A 17,111-nucleotide genomic window follows, 5' to 3' on the forward strand; every position below is an offset into this window, starting at 1 on the left:
AGGAAGAGCACGAAATGACAGATTGAGCGCTCAATTCAGCGCTCAATGTGTCGTTTCGTACTCTTCCTTCCGAAGTCTTTATTTTCCTTTTTTGGCGCAACAATGTATTCTTTTGACGTGTAATTGGCAGTATCATGAACATCGATTCGCAGCAGTTTCGTGATGCTCGTGGCATCTGTCAATACCGAGCGCTTCATGAACCTTGCAAGGAGGCTCCTCAAAAAAGTTTCAAGCTCTATCGCTAAAAAAATGTCTTTGGAGAACCACTCTGAAGAACAGTCAAGAAAGGCTGCACAACCATTGCAACGTTTAGGGAAAAGTTCAGTTTCGCAAGTGCAAGCTGGTCCTTTAGAAACGCACAGACGTTCACATATGCTCTACATTTGGGCAAGGGTAGCCTATGGTCGCTCACTGCTTTGGTGTAGTGCCTCAAATGCTCCCACATAGCCAGGGCTCTCTCCAGTACTGGCGCGTTCTCGACCCAACGGTGGGGTACGAAAGGAAGTGGAAACAGCTTGCTCCCTGTTTCTTCAACGAAATCTTCACGGCGGGCTGATGCATCATGGAAGAGCGAGAATAAGCTCGATAAAAAGGTGTCGACTGGCCAGCTCGTCGCATGCATTCCTGCTTTGTAAGCATTATACACTGTGTGCAAGCCATATGTGCCAATATCGAAGCACTTGAAAGTCATCCTTCATGTGCTGCTGCAACTTGTTGAAAAGACTTTAGTCGACATTCAGGCCGTTCATCGATAGCCACGCAATCCTGCTCAGGGGAAAGGATTCTAATGTTTCGGTCAACTTCTGCATAAGGTCGCTCGCTGTGCTGTGACCTATGAATGTTGAAGTCAGATATCTGGTTGTCACCTCACAGTTGTTCCACAATCTGTCGTGAACATCAAGTTTTCTTTGCAGGTATTTATTCAAGGTTTCCTCAGACTTGTCAATATTGTCAGACTTCTCCATCGTTTGTTGTACTATCGAAGTGAAAATGGGCGCGGACTGTGGCACGCGACGTACGCACATTTTTTTTTTTTCAGAGCAAGTGAAGCTTCTCGCGAACTCCCTATCCGGAAACATCTTTTGGAATAGCTGGGAAATGGATCCACTGGAGCTGTAGGAGTAGTGTGATGACACTGTCATGATCCACCCGGGCTCAAGAACAAGGGAGGGCTCGAGGCACCCTCCGATAGACGGGCGCTCCGCAGCGTGGTGGTACTGAACGATGACTGACCGCCGAGCAACAGTGCTCGTCGGTGTTTATTGCGGTAGGGTGGCTAGAAGCCATCCTAATTGTGGTGCGGTGACCAATGTTGCCTGCCGAGCTTGGCAGGCCACCGAGCCTGGCGGCGAACGAACATTATGCCTGAGGCCCCGTCACATGCTTGCTACAGACACAAATTTCATCGTCCACAAAACCTTGGCTTCAATGACGGAATCATGCTTTCTGCAGTCTTCGTCGAGTGTCGCAGCCCGAGAGGAAGTTGCCGTGCTTTCACGCTGACAAGCAGCCTCAGCCGTCAGATTTGCCGCTTGCATGAAACTTACGACGGATGAGCAGCCCTCACCTGCTGTAGCTTTGGATCGGTGCTTCGCGCCATTCTGGTAACCTTTCAAGGCAGATTCCCCCATCGTTGCAATGTCGACCGTCTTCTGGTATATTGCGCACTTTGCTCGATAAGGATCTCATGGTTCCAGTCTCACCCAGTGACGATAGTCTGTATGTTGCAGCCATGCAGGCTGGAACTTGCACTTCCCGCCTGGCATCTTGTCAAAGTAAACACAGAACGCCAATGTGAACTTCAATAACATGGCGCGCACGAGGCCGACAGACGGGGCCCGACTATAGTGCCTAAAAGAGCACTTACTAGTGTACTGAGCACGGGTGTCGCGGTAGCACCGAGAGTGATGCCTGCAGCCGCTTGGTGCACTGCACTACGAGACTGTGCACTGTAAGGGGGAGAACGAAAGAATTCACTCATATAGACCGTTGACCATTACATCGATAACATACAGGCTAACAATGCAGGCAATCAAATTAAAGCTTCAAGCATCGGCAGAGAATAATGGCATTTCCGAGAACTTCAGAATGACCCGCCGTGGTTGCTCAGTGGCTATGGTGTTAGGCTGCTGAGCACGAGGTCGCGGGATCGAATCCCGGCCTCGGCGGCCGCATTTCGATGGGGGCGAAATGCGAAAACACCCGTGTACTTAGATTTAGGTGCACGTTAAAGAACCCCGGGTGGTCGAAATTTCCGGAGTCCTCCACTACGGCGTGCCTCATAATCAGAAAGTGGTTTTGGTACGTAAAACCCCAGAATTTAACTTCAGAATGGCTTCAGAATAGGTAGGCATTTAGATGACAACATATGTTCTTACTCAGTGTATTGAAATATCAAAAGTAGAAAGCAGACCGTTTTATGTGGCTTTTTTAGACATTACAGGAGCCTATGACAACGTAGGCTGCAACATTTTGTGGGATATTCTGGATGGGGAAGGCTTAGGTGACGATTGTCTACAGCTTTTGAGATAGATTTACCTAGAAAATACCGTTTGCGTTGAATGGGAAGGGATGAGAAGCGAGGAGAAAGTTAGTATCAACAAGGGGCTGAGGCAGGGGTGCCCTTTATCCCTACTGCTGTTTATGATGTACATGGTGAGGATGGACAGGGCACTAGAACAAAGTAATATCATCTTTAATCGCATACAAACAGGTGGGTACAGTAGTAGAGCAGCACCTTCCAGGTTTATTTTATGCGGACGACATTGTGTTGCTAGCTAACAAGCAAAGTGATGTGCAACATCTGGCTAATATCTGTGGACAGGAAGGCAACAATTTAGGTTTGAAATTTAGTGTTAGCAAATCAGGTGTTATGGTATTCAATGAAAACAGTCTACAGACAGTGGCGATACAGGGCCACGAAATTCCTCGGGTAACAGAATATAAATACCTTCGTATATGGATAAACGAAGGCAATAGATATATGGAAACACTGGAAAAAACAATAACAGTGAAGGGGAAGAGAAATGCAGCCATAATGAAGCACAGAGCGCTATGAGGATACAATATTTAAGAGGTGCTCAGAGGTATGTGGAAAGGTGTAATGGTTCCAAATCTTACTTTTGGAAATGCGGTTGTTTGCTTTAAATCAGGGCTACAATCAGGACTCGATGGGAACCAAAGGTCAGTGGGTCGCCTCGCATTGAGCGCTCATGGGAAGACTACAAATGAAGCTGTGCAGGGTGATATGGGCTGGACTAGTTTTGAAGTGAGGGAAGCTCGCAGTAAAATTGAGTATGAAGAGCGACTGCGGAATATGGAAGAAAGTAAATGGTCTGCGAAAGTGTTGAGGTATCTGTACAGGAAAAACATTGATTCACTGTGGAGGAAAAGAACTGGGAAGCTTACGAGCAAGTATGCGGCCTGTAGGGTGGGCAACACAGCAACAAAGAAGGTCAAGCGGAAAGTCAGAGGCTGAAATAATCTCATGGGTGGCGGCAATGGAAAAGAAACCTGCCATGAGTAACTACTTAAGAAGAAAAGAAATCAGGAAAGAAACAAGTTATGATAACTCAAACGTAAGCTCATTACTTTTCGAAGCGAGATCGGGATGCCTTAGAACATGCACCTATAAAGCGAGATATAAGAAGGAAGAAGCATGTGCTTGCTGTGGTAAAGGTAGGGAAACTAGGGAGCATGCTTTGAAGACGTCTACCCACTGTCGATTTAGACACCACTGGCTTCTTTGAAGCCCTTGGGTTCACCGAGAGCAGCGGGAAAGTGAACATGTCCGCAATAGGGATTAGTAAAGGCGCCAATACACTTCGACGTGACCCGACGCGCGCGCGCGCGGTGGTTGCGCTACGTCACGCCACGTCGGCTACACCGCGCCAGGCATATGTCCGTCCCCCTACAGTACAACGCCGCGCAGCTGCCGCAGCTGGAGTAGCGCATGCGCAGAACAACGCGCCCCTCCGTGCCGCCTGTCGGGGAACATCCAAACAAATCTTTTCGCGCGATCGCCACTGCGGACCGGACTGTTGCTCGGTGATGGCACGGACGCAGACACATTTCGCAAGACGAAACATTATTCTCGCTTTGTTGGTGCGTCGTCTGCGTCGCAAGAGGAACAGGTCTCTCTACATAAGGGATATATTTGACAAGCGTCCAGAGTGTGGAGAGTACCACCACCTAGTACAGGAGCTGCGGAACTGTGATCCTGAATACCATTTCAAGTATTTCAGGTAAATGACAACGTTGCTTCTTTCGGAATTGTGTAGCTCCAGCTCGGTTAAATATAGTATGCGTAACTTTCATGCATTTGTCCCCTCCCCCCCTCCGTTGTGCGGCGGCGCCCAGGGGCAACCCTTTTACCGACCACCCAAGGACTATGTTTCGACAGCTTGCCTTGCAGATTGTTCCGTTGTCCTATGCCGGGCCATTGAACTTGCCCGGCGCACCATACCGCCGACCGCCAGATTGGCCTGACGGCGCAGCGCGGTGCCTGGAGGCGCCGGCCATTGGAAGCGGCGTTGGGACCACAGAGCCTGCCCGGACCCTCTCTCTCTCTACCTTGTTCGTCCTGGGGAATCTGGGGACGGGAATGTGTTATTTAAGCAGCTTGGAGCTGCTCAGTTGGTCTCTCCTGATAACCACGCCAACTTGTACATACTGTATAAAGAATTCTTCGCCGAGAAAGCTCTCCTCGTCTCTGACTCTGCGTGAAGTGGGGTCCAGACCTCCTGCCGGCCACGCATACCTCGGCACACGCAACAATCTAGTGCCTTTTCTACGGCGAAGCCATTAATCCGTTTTCTTTGCACGCGTGGCTGTTTCCCGCGTCCCCTCTTCGCGGAACCCACATGCGTGCTTCGTTTCTGGTTATTGGCCGATACAGCAGGTGCGAACTCGTCCTGCGCGTTGCTGTAGTCGCCTAAAGTGGGCCACAGCAAAGTCAAGTCCCTAATCTCAAACTGACTCCTTCTTACGTAGGATTTGCCAGCAATTAAGTGCAAATTAATGAGAAACAAGCTGTTATTTTGTTATATATAAGCCAGAAGCACGCTGTAGCCAATTTGTGAACCACGTGTCTTTTTATATCAAGTGTACATTGCAGTGGTCTGTGAGCACATTGTTTAAAAACATGTACTGCATGCATAGATAACGCAGAGAGCATCACGTAGAAAAAATGATATTTAATGATAAGGTTCAAATGGAGTGCACAAAAAACCAAGAGCAGTTACAGTTACGTATGCAATAACATGATATATTTGTGTGCAACACAAAGGTAAAAATGCAGCAAGTGTAAACAAAAATGCAGATATTCACACACACGTGTGTGTGTGTTATCTCAACTGCCAGCCCGTGTCCTCCGTTCCCTTGTCCTGGTACGTTGCATTGGAATAATCTGAACAAACTTCTGAAATGTGTAGGAAAAACACATGAGAATAACATATTCATCGTCATAGTGCAATTGAGCCTTTTGTTTGATGCCGTATGCAAACTGTTGCCTATGTATTAGACTGATGTTGAACATTTTGTACTACTGTATACGGTGCTCAATATACCTTGCGCGTGGCAAAAATGAAACTTTCTATAAGGTGCACAATGACATTAAAAATAGGTAAGAATATCTATCACATATTGTAAAATATTCCCACATTAGAAAGACCGACAAGAAATGCAAAACAAATGCACTTTCTGAAGCATGTCATGCTGAAAATGCACAAAAAAAAAAAAACAGAATACCACTCTTAACGCAAGAATAAGATCTTGGATAGTAATGGATCGAATACACATCACCATGAAAGAAATGCTCACAGTAACATACTATGTAGTGCTCAACATATAATATTATATGCATAGGAACAATTGTCCGTATACTGGCACTCCAAATGTTTTATCACAGCTTTGGGTAACAGCATATCACACTTGCATCATATCACATTTGGATTCTCTGTACTGATAAACCGGCATGGAAGCTTAGCAGGTGAAGTGTCGCTCTGCGAATAAAGATTAGGGTTAGATTCCAGGCCCTATGGCCGCATTTGGATAGGGGTGAAATGCCAGAACACCTGTGTACTTTAATTTAGCGGCTTCATAGTGTATCAGAGGCAGTCAAAATTAACTCCACACTACAGTGTGCCTCATGATGACATCATGGCTTTGGAATGTAGCCAGCCAAAAATTGAATTTGTATTCATCAGCTACCTTTTAATGCGATCGCATTTAGGAGATCGTTTCGCGGGAAATCCGGTGTCGGCATTGCCTATGAGCAAAAATAGCAAGCGAACAAACAAGCAAGCAAGTCTTCCATGATTTCCGAAGCCAACATAGCATATTTACGCTATCGCGTTCAACTCTTGAAAACTTCCAATTTTTAAAGTGCGGCACTACTTACAGAGAAAAAATATCACAGAATTATCACAAGCAAAGTTTAATTAATGCTGGTGGTTTGCACATTGTCTTCGTCCTCCATTTGTGCAATTAGTGCCATTATCTGGGCTTTGCATTTCAGTGCCACCTTACGGGGCATCTTGTCCAGGCTGAGGCCGATAGATACTCCAAATGCCTCATTTTCTGACATCTGGCTGTCAAGTCTAGACAACAGCTGCTCTTCAAAGTGGTCATTTTTTTTTTCACTTTCTTGTGCTTCGCTGCAGCCTCGTGTTTACCGGCTACCGACGGTCGTTCTGCCAATGCCGGCGTTGCTGGCATTGGCAGCTCCTGTGGGGAGGATTCCTCGAAACTTTCAACGCCTGAGGGTGATGGCGGCGTATTGGTCATAGATGCGAAGATGGTCTCGGTGGTCTCGCCATCATCACAAGTGGCTGGCTCCAGGCTGCATGTCGTCCTGCAGAGAAAAAGCCTACATTGTTGCAAGGGGAAGCAGGTGCACGACTGTAAACTAAAGACATGCTTCTGTCCCCTTTACATTTGGATTTATCGCTCGCTCAGAATGCCGAAGGATTTTTTGCGCCAATAAATACCGCTCTACTCACTTTTAAAAGAAAGCGGGTTTAAGAAGTCGCGTGCAAGTCCTAGACGCCGTCCACACGCGGATAAGACCATTGAGACCGAAAACCTAGTCGAACTACACAGTACTCATTTGATATTTCGTGCAAGGATTAAAGGGACAGTTGTATAGTACCCTGAACAGTCTGTGGAGGAAGAAATAAATGGCCGCAGGAGGAGGCAAGCACAACAAACTTGTATATCTTAAGTGAACACGCACACAAGATGTTAATGATGAGCACTCGGAAAACGCAAAACGAATCACGATCGCGGAAAGGGCCCAGCAAACTCCGTCTGCTTCACTGCATGATATAATTGTCGTGAGCAACAAACCAAGTCATCAAAACATAGTAATCTAAGTGAACGCAATACTAAGCAGGTATGAATGTGATCACTTCGAAAATGCATAACTTACTTCCTCGGACGGCCGCAATGTTTGTAAAAGGCCATGGACTCCGTGAATTCCCAGGCCCGCCGAGACACGTAGCCGCTGCCACTCCTTTTTGTAGCTTCAATGGCTTTCAACTCACGGGTATATCGGTCCCTGAGCCGCTTCCATAATTTCAGGCACTCTTCGACTGAAACAGGGAAAACAAGACAAACAAACAGGCGCTGAGTGTATAGCATGTCCGGAGACGTATACACACACGTGCGAAGCATTTACGCACCGGTCAAGAGGCCGGAGTACACGCTTATCTGCTCCCACGCGTTGTTTTTCCGCTCTGCATCCCGGTAATCCATCCTTTTCGTGTCGTAGACGCACGGGTGTTGCTGGACGGCGTCCAGAAACCTTTCAATTTCGGAGCCGCACAGGTCGGGCACGCTGTCTTGGGAAGAGGCCATCTCGTTCTGGCTCAGCCGGCGAGATGGCTCAGCCCGGTGAGGTAAAGAGTCTCTACCTCGACGAGAGAGGGCGCTAGGCGCTAACTTGCTCGGCGCGGTCGGCGCGAAATGCAGTCGGTTGCATTCGGCGCCGGACGACGTCCGAGCGCGCTGGATGCCGCCGGTCACGTCGGCGCCGGATGCCGCCGGACTGTAGAGGGTCGTGTTTTCGCCAACGTAACGTCGCCATGACGCGCGCGCGCGTTACGTCGGAGTGTATTGGCGCCTTAAGAGGCGATTGGAGGATTGGTGGAAGAAAAGTAGGTAATCGACAAAAAACGGAGACGTACAAAAGCAATAGGGGATCAGAAAATTTGGTTGTGGGAGTTCATAGTGTGTTCTTTCTTGTTTTTTTATTGTTTAACTCAGATAGTACATTAGGCAATTTAATGCAAGAGCTTGGTGACGCAACCCACCGCCCCATTCCAAAGGCGACGCTCATAATATCCACCATTCATCCGTGCCGGACCATGCTGAGACATGGGCGGACTTCAGATGAGACACGGCGCGAGTCTCCCCATTTGCCCGGCGATCTGCCTCTTTTACGTTCTTGTCCCAATCTGCGATACGTTCGGGGTCTGTGGATGCGCTGGGTAATGAGACGAGCCGTTTCTTTCCGCGTCTCTGTCTGGCAAATCGCGGTTTCGCGACCTGTTTAAAGTTTCTTTAGGCAGACGAGCGCAAACATAGACGCAAAACACCCACTCACAAGAAGACTGCAACGAAAGCAGCAGCAAGGCGCGAAATGAACTACGCATTGCAATCGACGTGTAGCAGTCAACGCATCGCAAACGAACGCGTCGAACGCTGCATGGTTTAGCATGGTACCGACAAGCATCGCTATCTGGTGGCCCACGGCGGCAGGAATCACTGCCCGTGCCACCGTCCCGCGTTGGAGACGCTCGGTGGACGGTACACTGGAGTCTTGTTTGGCCTAATTGGCCAAGTGCCGTTGTCAGTCCTTTGAATAATGTCCTCACTGCCGTCTGGTCGGTACTGTTGGGGTGTCTGTGATTGTGTGATGTGGTTGTGTGTTTGCGGGAGTTGTTTCCTAAAAACGGAGTAATCTTTTGGCTAGTCGGGAGCTCACAGAGTCTCCTGCTCCTTCAGTATAGTGGATGTCATTGAGGCCGTCTTCGTTGAGGTCATCCCCTGTGTCGAGAAATTCTACTCTGGGACCGAATGAGCCACATACGTTGTTGATTTGTTTGTTCCATTTGCAACAAGCTGCTTCTGCTTGGTGGCCTCGTGACATCGGTTCTGGAATGGCACTTATGATGTAGTGCTGTTGGGGTGCCTTTTTGGTACAGGATGTTAATTTCTCTGTGAGCTGTTTGATGGACCTTTCAACTCCTGTGTCACGTAGTGCACCAACAGTAACAACGTGTATTACTAGTTGGAGTCTGGTGTTGGAGGAGTCTGTGCATGCAATTTATCCTTCAGCTCAAAGAAGTGTTTTATGCATAGTTGCTCCCGATTTCGTGGTTATGCGGAGCCTCTAGTCATTGATTTTTTTCGTAAGGTGTTTTTTCAGTCGATGAGCATTTGAGTCGCCAAGCACCACCATCTGGTAACGCTGGGGTGGGCTATTGCTGAGTTGCTTTTCTGACTGTCTTCTGACTGTTTGTGGGTCTTTTGTTTAGGCATTTGGTTGAGGGGAGGGTGTTGTTGGACTGTATTCTCCATTTTTTTTCGTTCTTTTTCTTGCCCACTTTGGTCCATGGGTCTGCACTTGTCTCTGGTTCTTCACTCCCTTTTGTGTTTTCTTGGTTTTCATATTGTGTTTGGTAGCTCCTTTGACTTGGTGGGGGGTCCTGCTTTTGTAATAGCATTTTGTTGTCTTTTGTGTTTTCAAGTGTTCGACAGTTTTTGATTGGTGGGGTACTTTCTCTCTTGCTGATCTTTTCGACCTTGGCTCGAAGCGCTGTCACCTCCTCTGAGAGCCGTTCACATTTTTCGCCTTCGGCTTTTAGCAAATGTATTTCTTGTCATCCTGTTTTTTTCCCAGTGTGTTCTCAATGTTTCGATGTCGAGGCTGCACTTCCCCGCAGGGGCGTCTGCGTCAGCAGGCGTTTGGTGTGTTGCGACACCACGGACCCGAGCACATGAGGGTCGGACCCTCCCGCGTGTAGCCGTGCGCGGCTTAGCCGTGTCTGGGGAAAAGGGGATCCTGGGGGTTGAGCCGAAGCTGGGTGTTTGGACCTTTAAGGCCCCCCGGCGGAGGCAACACACCTCTTCGGCCTCAGCTTCACATAGACGGCACCTCCAGACTGACCCACCTGGAGGAAATCGGCAGTCGCCTTTTCCTGTCTCTCTCTCCCTACAATCTTCGTCTTTCCCCTACTTTCCACCTTTCCTGTCTCCTTCTCTCTTCTATTTACTTCCTTTCTCCTTGGCGGCAAGGGTTAACCCTGTGTGGTTATCCAACCTTGGGTACACCATATTTGGTTATAGTGGCGGCGTACGACTGGCGTCGTGCAGACTTGCATGCAAGCTCTGCCGCGTCCCCTCGTTGGGCTCCGTGGTGGGCGGTCGGCGCTGTTGCCGAACTTTTATACATTTTCATGGAACCTTCTTTCCCCAAACTTCCTGATCGCCCTCAGAAACGAGGGTGCACCGAAGATATCTTTCAGTTTTTCGGACGACAAGTCCTCAACTTTCCCCGATTCCACGTGATCCATTCAGAAAAACCAGACAAACTGGTGCGATCCATTTCACCGTTCCTTGTCTCCAAGACTTTGACCGAAGTTTTCGGTACAGGATATAAAGTGTCCAGAATGTCAAGTGGCGATCTCCTTTTGGAGCTCCAAGACCAGAAGCAGTATGAGAAGCTGCCAAAACTTGTGTCATTTGGAGAGACCAAATTAACAGTAACCCCGCACCGTACCATGAACACAAGCCGCGGTGTTGTCTCGGACGATGACTTGCTGGAGCTCACTGAGGATGAACTCTTGGAGGGCTTCAGTGACCAGAATGTAATCAATGTTAAAAGAATTAAGATCAGGCGTGACAGTAAAGAAATCAAGACCAAACACCTTATATTGACTTTCGGCTCAAGTATTCTGCCCGAGTCTGTAGAGGCCGGGTACATCAAGCTCCGTATTAGGCCATATGTGCCAAATCCCCTTAGATGTTTCAAATGCCAACGCTTCGGCCACAGTTCGCAGAGCTGCCGAGGCCGTCAAACCTGTGCGAAGTGCAGTGCCCACGAACATAATTCTGAAGCTTGCAAAAACACTCTCCACTGCGTAAACTGTGAAGGCGAGCACGCCGCATACTCGCGGTCGTGCCCGTCCTGGAAAAAAGAGAAAGACATAGTCACAATCAAAGTTAAAGAAAACATATCCTACAAAGAGGCACGCAGGCGGGTAGCATACCTGTCTAAGAGTAGCTTTGCCGATGTGGCGCGTAAGGGGGCAGCGTCACAACGGCCTCCGGCGGCTGTCCGACCCACAGGCAGTGAGTCGGCGGTTACGCCATCTGCCCCCGCGGCGGTTGCAGCTAGCGCTGCTCCGTCTACCCAGCAGACCCCGAAGGTGGACGCAGGCGACGCTGCCCCAGCCTCCGAGGCCCCTTCCAGCGCTGGCAACGGCCAGCGCAGCCAAATCCCTCTGGGAGCCCCATCGACCTCCGGGCTGGTGGGCGCAGGGGTCTTGCCCTCCAAGGCGGGACTCCCTCTGAAAACCTCTCGCTCGCAAGAGCGCTTGTCCGGCGCCTCACACGAGGCAATGGACACTACACCTGTCCCCAAGGCGCACCAAGCGCCTAAGGAGCGTCGAGAATCGCTCGAACGCTTCAAAAAGAACAAAACACCTATTACAGGGCCTCGAAAGGGCTCTGTAATCTAAGGCATCTTTCCGTTTCCGTACACACAGCACTAATTTACATTAAATATGGACACACAAATCATACAATGGAACGTCAGAGGTCTCCTTAGAAACCTTGATGATGTACAAGAACTGATCCACCAACACAATCCAAAAGTGCTGTGTTTACAGGAAACACATTTAAAATCCCAACACACAACCTTTCTCCGACAGTACATAACTTTTCGCAAAGATCGCGATGATGCTGTCGCATCATCGGGCGGTGTCGCCATTGTTATCCATAAGAGCATTGCGTGTCAACTTTTACAGCTACAAACGCCTCTCGAAGCAGTGGCGGTTCGAGCTGTTCTCCTAAACAAACTCATCACCATTAGCTCTCTTTACATACCCCCACATTACAAATTAACGAAACATGAATTCCAATCCTTTATAGATCAATTACCAGAACCTTATGTTGTTCTTGGCGATTTCAATGCGCACAACTCCCTATGGGGCGACTCTCGTATCGATGCGCGAGGTCGTCTCGTTGAACAGCTCCTTGTTTCTTCCGGTGCGTGTCTGCTTAATAAGAAGGCACCCACATATTACTGTCTTGCCAACAAAACCTTTTCTTCAATTGATCTCAGCATAGTTTCTCCTTCTATTTTTCCTGAACTCGCATGGGAAGTTAGAAACAATCCTTACGGAAGCGACCACTTCCCCATACTATTAAGAACACCTAAAGAAAACGAATATCCACCACAGGCTCCCAAGTGGAAGATTGATACAGCTGACTGGGAGAAATTCCGAACTCTCAGTAATATTTCATGGGATGAGATGTCCTCGTTAGGAATTGATGCTGCCGTGGAATACTTTACAGCCTTCATAATAGATGCCGCAACTAAATGTATATCACAAGTAAATGGCTTGGCATGCAAACGGCGTGTCCCGTGGTGGAACGAGGACTGTAGGATCGCTCGTAAGAAACAGAAGAAAGCGTGGGGGTTGCTACGCGCCTCTCCCACTGCGGAGAATCTGTTTAACTTTAAGAAAGTGAAATCGCAAGGCAGGCGAACACGCCGACAGGCTAGAAGAGAGAGTTGGCAGACCTTTTTATCCGGTATCAACTCGTATACAGATGAGGCCAAAGTCTGGAACCGGGTTAATAGGATAAAAGGGCGACAAACATATTCACTTCCTTTGGTAAACACACAAGGTGAAACACTAAAAGATCAGGCAGATTCACTTGGGGAACACTTCGAGAGCGTGTCGAGTTCAAACCACTATTCGCAATCATTTTTGAAATACAAACAAATAGAAGAATGTAAGCCCATAATACGAAAATCCAGGCAGAATGAACCTTATAACCGGCCTTTCAATATTGCTGAGTTGAGAGCTGCCTTGACCACATGCAGGGGCTCTGCGCCGGGGCCTGATAGGGTCATGTACGAAATGATCAGAAACTTACACGCTGACACCAAACTTACACTACTCACGCTTTTCAACGCTATTTGGGCTGCGGGAAACCTCCCATCCACATGGAAAGAAGCGATTGTGGTCCCTGTTCTTAAACAGGGCAAGGACCCTTCCTTGGCGGCAAGTTACCGTCCGATAGCTCTTACAAATTGTCTTTGTAAGCTTTTTGAAAAAATGGTTAACCGCAGACTTGTACATTACCTTGAAGTCAACAATATCCTCGATCCCTTTCAGTGTGGCTTCAGAGAAGGGCGGTCCACAACCGATCACCTTGTGGGCATTGAGGGAAACATTCGCGACGCCTTTCTACATAAACAATATTTCCTATCCGTATTCCTCGATATGGAGAAGGCGAACGACATTACGTGGCGCTATGGAATATTGAGAGACTTGTCGGGAATTGGCATCCGTGGCAATATGCTCGTCCAAATAGAAAGCTATTTGTCCAACCGTACATTTCGCGTGAAAGTCGGCAATGTATTGTCGCGACCTTTTATACAGGAAACTGGTGTACCTCAAGGAGGTGTACTTAGCTGCACGCTCTTCATCGTGAAAATGAACACCCTTCGTGCCTCGTTACCGCCAGCCATATTTTATTCTGTTTACGTAGACGACATACAGATAGGATTCAAATCCTGCAACCTTACAGTATGTGAGAGGCAAGTTCAACAGGGCTTGAACAAACTGTCCAAATGGGCAGAAGAAAACGGATTTAAAGTCAACCCCAACAAAAGTTCTTGTGTGCTTTTCACAAGAAAGAGAGGACTCATTGCAGAACCCAGCATCGAAATGTATGGTCAGCGAATTCCTGTGAACAAAGAACACAAGTTCTTAGGCATCATACTTGACTCTAAATTAACTTTTATTTCACACATAAAGTACCTCAAGGTCAAATGCTTAAGAACAATGAACTTACTTAAAGTGTTATCCCACACAGCATGGGGCAGCGACAGGAAATGTTTAATGAATCTTTACAAGAGCCTCATCCGATCGCGGTTGGACTACGGTGCCGTGATCTATTATTCTGCAGCCCCGAGCGCGCTAAAGATGCTAGATCCGGTCCACCATCTAGGAATCCGACTGGCCACTGGAGCTTTCAGAACAAGTCCCGTAGAAAGTTTATATGCAGAATCAAATGAGTGGTCATTACATCTGCAGAGAACATACATCAGTCAAACATATTTCCTGAAAGTCCACTCTAATCCTCAACATCCATGTTTTAATACCATTAACGATATGACATATGCTACGCTCTTTCATAATCGTCCTTCCGTAAGACGGCCTTTTTCGATGCGTGTGAGGGAGCTTAGTGATGAAATGCATGTCCCACTCCTCGAGCTCCGCCTAATGCAGCCAGCCAAGCTGCTACCTCCTTGGGAGTGGCAGCACATAGAATGCGATATATCTTTCATGCAGGTTACAAAACACGCTCCAGAGATTGAAATACAAATGCATTTCCGGGAACTCCAATACAAACACTCCTGCACGGAGTTCTACACAGACGCGTCGAAGTCACGCGAGGGGGTGTCCTATGCAGCCGTCGGCCCATCCTTCTCGGAATCCGATGTACTGCATCCGGAAACAAGCATCTTTACGGCTGAGGCCTACGCACTGTTGTCGACTGTAAAGTATATAAAGAAATCAAAACTCCAGAAATCCGTTATATATACGGACTCACTAAGTGCTGTGAAGGCCCTAATATCATTTTCTAAGCACAAAAACCCAGTAATCAATGAACTCTATTCCGTCCTATGTAAAACGTATATATGTAACCAGCATGTCATCATATGCTGGGTGCCGGGTCATAGGGGCATCGAAGGCAATGCTCTGGCGGACCGGATGGCCACATCAATTGCATCGTATTCTGTAAATCCTACCGCAGCAGTCCCTGTCGCAGATCTGAGGCCCTACTTGCGCAGAAAACTGCGGAACTGCTGGCAACGCTCGTGGGACATGGAAACAAATAATAAACTGCACGTAATAAAGCCACAATTAGGGTTCTGGCCTTCTGCAACAAAATCACGCCGGACAGATGTCCTACTCTGCCGGCTAAGAATAGGACACACTTTTGGCACACATAACTTCTTGCTCACGGGAAACAAGCCTCCAACCTGTGGTAGATGCGGGGAGAGGCTAACCGTCCTCCACGTCCTCCTGGAGTGTCGGGAAGCCGAACATGACAGAAAGAAGCATTTTCCCTTAGCATACCGGCAGCATATCCCCTTTCATCCTGTTATGTTACTCGGAGCAGAACCGCTCTTTGACACTAACGCAGTCCTAGGTTTCCTGAAAGATATTGTATTACATGTAATTAGCACATACGTTCGTAGCGCCTCCTCTCTATAGAGGATAGCGCTGTGATAGTTTTTCCGTATAGCACATGCCTCTCGTCCCTTGCGTGTCAAGGGCTCTGGCGAGGCAGCAGTGCTACAAGTGATTTTACCAGCTTATATATTTTCTATTTTACATCAATCTTTCACGATGGATTTTATTGCACATAGAACACGTCATTGTCATCGACATATTCTTATTACAGATAGATTTTACGCACTCTAGAGCGACTATTTTTAAGGCCCCTATACAGCCACTTTACATTAACCCCATCGATGTCATAACTACATTGCAAACTCATCACCACTGCCTTGGCGCTCTTTGGCCACACTTGGCCCTTGCGCCAGTAAACACTACATATCATCATCATCGAGGCTGCACTTGGCCCTCACTTTTCTTGTTGCGCTATTATCGCATATAATGTAGAGATCTTCATGCAGAACTTGCAAAGCTAGCCTGCCGACTGCCCATAAATGGCGCCACTGCATTGCAATATGGTGGCGCCCATGAAAAAACAGTGTATATATACGCTCTGAACCCCTCCCTCCCCCCCTCGACGTTGGGTGCGGGAGAGCAGCAGCCCACAGCAGCAGCAGTGGGAAAGTGGAAGGAAGAGGCAACGAAAGCTTCGCTTTAAAAAAGTCTTCATGTTGACATACCAATAAGCGCATATCTCAGTACTAATCAACATAAATAAGTGTAAAACCTATAAAAGTTATAAAGAATTTGAATTCCAGCTTTCTGGGAGAAATGAATGAATAGGAAAACTAAACTTCGTACTCCTTATCCTTTGCTTCCTTGTCTGAACCTAAGCCACCAATAGATCACAATGAGCGTCTTGAAACTCCCTTCTACAAGTTAATATTTAGCCCTTACAAATACCTCGACAATGCCACGTACACCACATTTCATCAAACAAAGAGATATCCATACACTCCAGAAGACAGATAAAGTACAAACAAATAATTTAACATATAAATATTCCTTACCGAACTCTTCTAATCTGTTAAAACTTGGTGCTGCAGCCTCATGGTTCTGAGGAGCTGGAGATTCTGAAGCATCAGCAGAGCCATCATTTTGGACAGTTGCAGAATCTGAGCAATGAAAACATTCGCATACTCACTGCACTTATTCAACAATTACGCACACCTGTCATTTAGCTGGTTGCTTATTTTCATTAGTTTCCTTGTAAAAATGAATTCGCTCCATACTATCATACCACGTACAATGTTTTATTCCGTATACGTGGATGATATCCAAATAGGTTACAAGTCATGTAATCTTAGTATCTGCGAGCGACAAGTGCAGCTTGGCCTGAATAAATCGTATAAGTGGGCAGGCGAGAACGGTTTTAAACTAAACCCTCAAAAAAAGAATGTGCATTCTCTTCTCCAATAAGAGAGGTGTAATACCGGAGCCTGTTATTGATCTTAATGGAGAACGGCTATGTGTGAGTCATGAACATAAATTTCTAGGCCTCATTTTAGATTCCAAACTAACTTTTATCCCACACTTAAAATATTTCAAAATGAATTGCTTGACGACGATGAATCTACTGAAGCTCTTGTCCCACACATCTTGGGGAAGTGCCAGAAGATGCCT

At 47.4% G+C, this 17,111-nt stretch overlaps 1 long non-coding RNA gene and 1 pseudogene across 3 annotated transcripts in view; one reads left to right on the top strand and one right to left on the bottom strand.

The window, feature by feature from the left end:
- The window catches only part of LOC129383223 (uncharacterized), a 132,759-nt gene extending 128,061 nt beyond the window's left edge, over positions 1–4,698 (top strand). For all 3 annotated transcript variants that reach the window (XR_011893452.1, XR_008611114.2, XR_011893451.1), the window contains one exon: positions 4,415–4,698. This is a non-coding gene — a long non-coding RNA (uncharacterized lncRNA). The remainder of the gene's footprint in view (positions 1–4,414) is intronic.
- LOC140216295 (uncharacterized) lies at positions 36–4,406 on the bottom strand (annotated as a pseudogene).
- Positions 4,699–17,111: the final 12,413 nt, after the last annotated feature.

Source organism: Dermacentor andersoni, chromosome 3 (genome assembly GCF_023375885.2).
Source record: "Dermacentor andersoni chromosome 3, qqDerAnde1_hic_scaffold, whole genome shotgun sequence".
Lineage (NCBI taxonomy): Eukaryota > Metazoa > Arthropoda > Arachnida > Ixodida > Ixodidae > Dermacentor > Dermacentor andersoni.